Source organism: Ostrinia nubilalis, chromosome 2 (assembly GCF_963855985.1).
Source record: "Ostrinia nubilalis chromosome 2, ilOstNubi1.1, whole genome shotgun sequence".
Classification (NCBI taxonomy): Eukaryota; Metazoa; Arthropoda; class Insecta; order Lepidoptera; family Crambidae; genus Ostrinia; species Ostrinia nubilalis.
The window spans coordinates 16,687,641-16,694,464 of record NC_087089.1 but is presented as its reverse complement, the minus strand read 5'-3'; the positions used below and the strand labels follow the sequence as shown (position 1 = coordinate 16,694,464).

Here is a 6,824-nt window from a genome sequence, read left to right as displayed (position 1 = left end):
TACAATGCATGAAGCTATTATATGGTCTAAAAAAATTAAGTTAATTGGCTTATAATCATACTAAAACATTAATTACTTTTAATATACAGCACCTTTAACAGCATTTACACTAACACAAAGGTTAAAACCGTATATTAGTAAATAAGAAAACCTAATGCATTAAATAAACGTTGTCGAAATATTCTATAGTGCATTCAGATATATTAACACATTTTACAGATTGAACGCATTTTTATGATCTTTTCTTATGCTTATTTACTGCTCAGCATTAGCCAAACATTTACTAAAGTTTTAGCTCTGTTATCTACTTATTTTATTGTTACTTTAAAGCTTTTAGCACTATTTAGATAAATAAAAAAAATATTTTATTACTTTAGGTCATAATTTGGCCATAAAACCACGAGCCGTATGATTATATTCATTTGTGCGTTAGTAGGTCCTGTATATTCATTAGAAAATTTATGTCGAACGTGTCACGTTATTGACATGAATAAACAGTGGAAAAAGACTTAAGGCCGGGTTGCACCAACTTACTTTAACAAACGTCAAAAATCTGTCAAACCCCATACAAAAAACATCGGTTATCGTCATAGTTACGGTCAATGTTAGGTGGTGCAACTCAGCCTAAGAGAACAGGTGGAGTAAAGAGAAAGATAAAGACGGAATATTCAAACTTTATATTTGGTTTAAGAAATGCAAAACGTGTTCCAAAAAATGATACACCTCATACACAAAATACAGTACAATCGGTTGTTGTGTGAGTCAAGAAGTTCCGTAGAACATTCCTTCATCCCTTTCGGTCGTTTGCACTATTTTAAAAGGCATCTGAAAAAAAAACAAATAAGCTCATTTATGACTTAATAGAGAAGTAGTTACCTGAAAACTAAATAATTACCAGTATAACGCATACCCTTAAAAAAACGACTACAGCAACACTACTAACTAGTTACAAAAAGTTCCTTTAAATTATTACTATTACAATGAGCGAAAAATAAGATAGGTAGCTACGAGTATATTGTGTTTCATTACAAATTACATTTGTAGTGATAATGATTTTATACTTAACACTTGTCAAACTAGGTACCTACCTAATTGGAGACAGATAAAATTGAAAGACGTGGAGTAGGGGATCATGACGTGATTAAAGGATTCTAAATTATTGTTTCGGTACCCTGATTAACACTAAAGCAATCCATTTTTATGACGTTTAAACCTAATGAACATTATAACATACCTAAAAAGTGTTACAGTAATGCTAAAGATATCACTTAGATATTTTATATGTAGGTTGAATGACTTAACCATTTTCTTTTTACTATAATAAGACTGACAACATTAAAATACGCTAGTTGAAAGTTTAAAACATTAATATTATCTGACGCCATTTGCTTTCTATTTTCTCTAACATAGAAAATAAAATTATAATACACATATGCATGAAATACTACTTATTATCCTTTTCTTACAACCGGAGTATCGATAGAAGCAATTTTATAAGTTAAAATTAATCAAATCGTTAAAAAAATCACAAAAAGTGTCATATGTCGATTCTAAATTTGTCCCTATTTTATTAAAAAAAGGATTTCTGTGAGGGCGCGTGAATTATAAACCACAAACATATATATATTTTCACATAAGACTAATACTCCCAGCTCATTTTCATTCTTGAAACAAAAAAAAATGATACTTACCTTATGATAAATTATTTTAAATAAAGACATTAAAACATCTCCTCACAACACCATTGCACTGCAATACTCTAAACGAAAAATAATCAAATCGGACAATAAAATGCGATAAGTTTTTTCGAATACTTTCAAACAAACAAAATAAAACGTTCAGCCTTAGAATATAACGTAACTTTGGCATTGTAATTCTGAAAGCTGTTTCAAAGCTGTACTAACATCTAATAAAATGCTTTTTACATTAGAATATACTGTCTAACAACTTTACTAATGTCTGTCTTCAATAACATTATAAGCGCTGGTTAGCAGCACTAATAATATTTAATAATGCTCAAAGCCGTATTATTTGGGGCCCAAATTGCGCTTACAAGACACTTATAGACTTTTATACGGCTGATATAGTGCTACATATGCTGCTCATATACTGCTCTGCACGTAGGTTCATGCTGTTGTACGCTTCTTATAATTGTGTTTTGTGTTACTTGGGTGGACAAAAACCCAGAATCGATTAGGACTACATGGGTATCAGTAGTTTCATTATACCTAATACACATTGCACATTCATTTTTACCCCTCCGAAAGCTCAATGTCGAAATCAATGGGGTATAGAAGTTATAGACTGACAAAGTTTGTTTAAAAAAAATCGTGAGTTCTCGCCCTTTTAAATTATTTGCTAGTATAGAGGACATTTTCAGGTTGTCTGTCCACCGAGCGATTTAATGACTTGTATGCTTGATTACAAAAACAATTCACGATTCACCTTAAATGGCAATGGCTTTTTGGATCCTTATTTTCGTAACCACTAGGAAATTTCACGTTGTAAAAAACATATTTTATGTATTTTTCCATACGTGTGCAATGGGCGTTATACGTATCATACTACTCTCACGACCCGAATAATAATCTATGGAATAAATATTTCATATTTTCCCACGAATAATGTACCAGAGTTATCTCAAAAGTGGTTCCTTTGAAGATTATTTCGTGAGATTTCTGAAATTTTCGTATAATAATGTCGGGTTTCCCACGCGTGAGATTTTGCAGAGCGAAATTTTAACAGTTTAAGACGAGAAATTGAATATTTGGCTAGCTCTACTTTAATGGCCCACGTAAAGGGTTTCAAAAGCATTTTGTATTTTGCTAGACACTAAAATGAGAAGGATATTTTATAGAAAATATCTTCAAAAAATAAATTTAGTGTGACGCCTTTACCAAAGGTTTGCTTCCAGCGGGATTTGAACCAGCAACCACATTACTTTAGTATAATTTGTTAGTAATGACCGTTGTCATTAATGGCCACCAGACAAAATAAATTAAAATAAAATCCAGACTGGGAACAAACATCATATAAAACTATTTACTTAGTTAATTAGAATGAAATTAAAATTACGTTTAAAACTTCTTTGTAGATTAACGGAAAGTTGATACTGATTTTTAGGTCTAAAAAATAAAAGCACAACATTGTCAAAATGATTGCTATTCTCAAGTTTTCCCAAATAATGTTACTTTTTCTAACTCTACGAAACTCGATGGGCCTTTAAGAACAAAATGCACATTTTCAATTTTTATTTCCACTATCGTTTCCACAAGCGCCATAAAGTTGTACCTCCACAGCATTTGTCACTGTTGGCACTTACATAAATTTTGTAGTAAGTATACTCCGCGCTAGTAGAAACTAGCAATTTTTAAAACCGGATAACATTCACTCCGAGCTGTTTAAGGCTGTATTGCACCACCTAACTTTAACCGTAACTATGACGATAACCGGTGTTTTTTGTATGGAGTTTGACAGATTTTTGACGTTTGTCAAAGTTAAAGTAAAATGGTGTAACCCAGCCTAAGATTTTAGTATAATTATTATTATGAAAAACCTGTATTTTGATCGCAAAGTGAAGTAATCCTCTAGAAACTTCTCGCCCCGTACAACTAAACTGTGGAATGGACTGTCGTCTGCGGTATTTCCGGACCGATACGACCTTTCAAGAACAGATCGTATTTATATCTTAAAGACCGACAACGCACTTGTAACGCCCATGGGGCTGTCTGGTGTCTATGTTCGACGGTAATAATTTACCATCAGGTGACCTGTCTGCTCGCTTGCCTCTTGTCTCTTAAAAAAACAGGGACTTAGCACGCTGAACTGACTGCTTCAGCAAAGTTCTGGAATGGAAACCATGTACCGGCAAGCGCAGAGTAGTACGTCCACCCATAAGACAAGGAGAATAGTCCTCTTCATAATCTTCTTCTTTGCCTGGCTCATTTCCATTTTATTTGGGGCCCTTCGTGTCATGCGACTCCAGGCGGCTCATTTCTGGCTCGTCTCGCTGTTTACTTGGGCTTCTTTAAGGTACTTATTTACTACGGACATCCATGTAATTCGGGGTCTTCCTCGTCCTCAGGGCTTTCTTCTTATTCGTTACGCTCTTGGCAGAGCGGTCGTGGTCACGTTGAGGCGTTGTTCACATCGGTTGTAGAGGCAGATACAACTCTCCGCACGATCTCCTTCCATCTCTCTCTATTGGCAGACTGTCTGGTGCAGTCACAAAAGCCGTCTCCCACTGCTGCTTTCACTTGGTCGGTCCGTCGCATTGGTGACCTGCCACGCGATCGGGTTCCTTCGACTTTTCCCTGGACGACCAGTCGTTCTATGGACTTAGTTTGGAGCTTAGTTAGTTCAGGGCTTAGTTTGAAGTAATAGACAACCTTATAATGCTTTTACAAATTGTCACTTTCTATTGATGCGAACTATACATATGAGAGCGATTCCTAGAAAATCGGTTTTACTTGAAAGCACTTTGCTTCCCCGAGATGTCGGCGCTTACATGGTGACATGACATCGTGATTCTTGTTACAGTTCAACGTTCTTTTTAATGCTATGTACGTTCACGGAATTTTACAGTCGGTTTTTTTTTATAATTTTGGCATATGATACATACTTAGTTCTTTAACTCAAATTCTTCCAACACGCCAAATTTTCCACGGGGAAAACATAATTTAATAAAACCACTGGTATAATACTAAATAAATATTTTGAATATTCTTTTATAAAATATTTTATTGTATTAAACGAGTTTATGTTATAATCTAAGTACCTACCTATCTACTATGAATGTTTGTGTCTAGACATGGCATAATACTCGTAACGGTATTGTTGATTAAAAGTATTTTTATAAGGATTTGTAATATCCCTTACAATTTATAATTTTTTAACTCGTTTTTACACAAAAAAAATATTTTTCAAAAAAACTGTCTATGAAAAAAATACAATCTTTTCAATACCCTTGTATTTCAGATCAATAGCAACAAAATAATAACTTATAACTTTGTCATAAATTCAACATAAAAATTCCAATATTTTGTTTTGTCTTATACTACTACCTACCTAATACGTAGGTACTCAATTTTTGTTCTATAAAACGGTTTTCTCTTATCATAAGGAACTGCCCGGATGACGGTGCATATCTCGAGCATTTGTCTTTACCATCCCGCTTGAAAAATTACCGCCCAAGTATTGAAATAGGTTGCAATCAATCATACTCAATCTAATGACACCAGTGACGCGGCGAAGATTGTCAGTTCAGATTTTAATACTAAACATGACGATGTGTTTTATGGAAAATTTTCTACTTAGAGCTTTTTTATTAATTTTGAATTTTTTGAAACTAATACCTTTGAGTTTTTTTGGGTATGTGGATTTTTATGATCTAATAAAATTATAATTTGATCAGATATCGCCAGCCGTAGATACCTACATTAACACAAAAACCTTCCAAAAATCTATCCGTTAATTAAGGGTCAAGTCTTTAAAATTTCCGAAGCCTAACTAGGCTATACTCACACAATATAGGTAGACATGAAGTCAATAAAGTGAGAAAAAAACTATGTTTATCTTGAGGCCTTTCAAATATTATTTTATTTTCGTTTCAAAATCCTCAGCTTACAATAATACTAACTTAACTACTAGCATGATGTCGTCGGTCCACCTTGTGGGTGGACGTCCCACCCTGCGTTTTCCGGTACGCGGCTTCCACTCCAGAACCTTGCTGCCCCATCGCATGAAGGCACTGGACGCAGGCCGCTACCAACCGAACAGCATGGAAAGCATTGGGGGAGGCCTATGTTCAGCAGTGGACGGATGATGATGATGATGATGATGATGAACTACTAGCATAATGGCTGGCGGCCTTTTCTTTCCTACAATCTCGACTCAACTGCAAATCAGTACCAAAATCTCCGATAATACAAAGTAGCGTAAAAGCTTACTAAGTTCCACCATCCCGATCGGCAACAGCTCATTGTGATCTCCGACGGGGCTACCTTTGCGGACTCGACTCTGATACAAGTTAATCTAACTTGAAGCATTTGCTGCGATGAGATACCCCTACTATGAGTATAGGACCCTTTTCAAAGACTTGCGTCAAAGTGAATTAGTTTTTTTTTATGCATAACATGGCAGGTTTTTGACTGCAATCGCAGTGTTATGTGAGATGCAGTCTAGAATGGTACATATCTGCCCTCTCACTCAGTTGAAGGCTCTGAAAGGAATAGAGGCACATAAAGCTTACGCCCGTATTCACAAACGATGCTTGCTTAAGCAGCAGATCTAACGCACAGCGTTGAAAAGAGCTTTGTGATTGGTTCGTGTGTTACCCTATGCGTCCACGCGCACTGGGAGACCTCATAGTCATGTTTGTGAATATGAATAGTCTAGTTTATTGACGTCACGGGTCACTAAAACATCAGAATTTAGATTTTTGTTACAAAACAGCACTTACTACAACTCCATAAGTAGTCACAGTTCTAAACTAAATGTACTGCTACTAGTACAATGTAGTCTAGCCAGATAACCAATGGTAGGGGCATCGAAATGGGTGAGAATCACTGTTGTAACGCTCGAACTTTTCGAATCAGTCTCGCAAGTTCCATACTATGTTTCCGCCAATCTTTTGATGTATCGAAAGGGAACTATTGCTATTACGTATATTAAATCCGAGCGTATGTCTCGGATTCTTTCCTCTTTGATTTTTCTTCGATAACTTTCCGTTGTGGCGACGAATGGAATGTGTAGAAGTTTAATGTTATTGCTATACTTTGTCGATTTTTACTATATCGATTCTGGGATGATATTCTTTAGCATAT

General features: G+C 35.2%; 1 long non-coding RNA gene across 2 annotated transcripts; it reads right to left on the bottom strand.

Annotated features, from left to right (window-relative positions):
- Nucleotides 1-662: 662 nt before the first annotated feature.
- On the bottom strand, nt 663-1,846 carry LOC135087084 (uncharacterized). Of its 2 annotated transcripts, none has more exons than XR_010260675.1 (2): nt 1,692-1,846; nt 663-825 (listed from the first exon to the last, which is right to left on the bottom strand). It is a non-coding gene; the product is annotated as an uncharacterized LOC135087084 (long non-coding RNA). The 2 variants fall into 2 exon arrangements; XR_010260674.1 differs by lacking the exon at nt 1,692-1,846 and adding an exon at nt 911-1,001.
- Nucleotides 1,847-6,824: the final 4,978 nt, after the last annotated feature.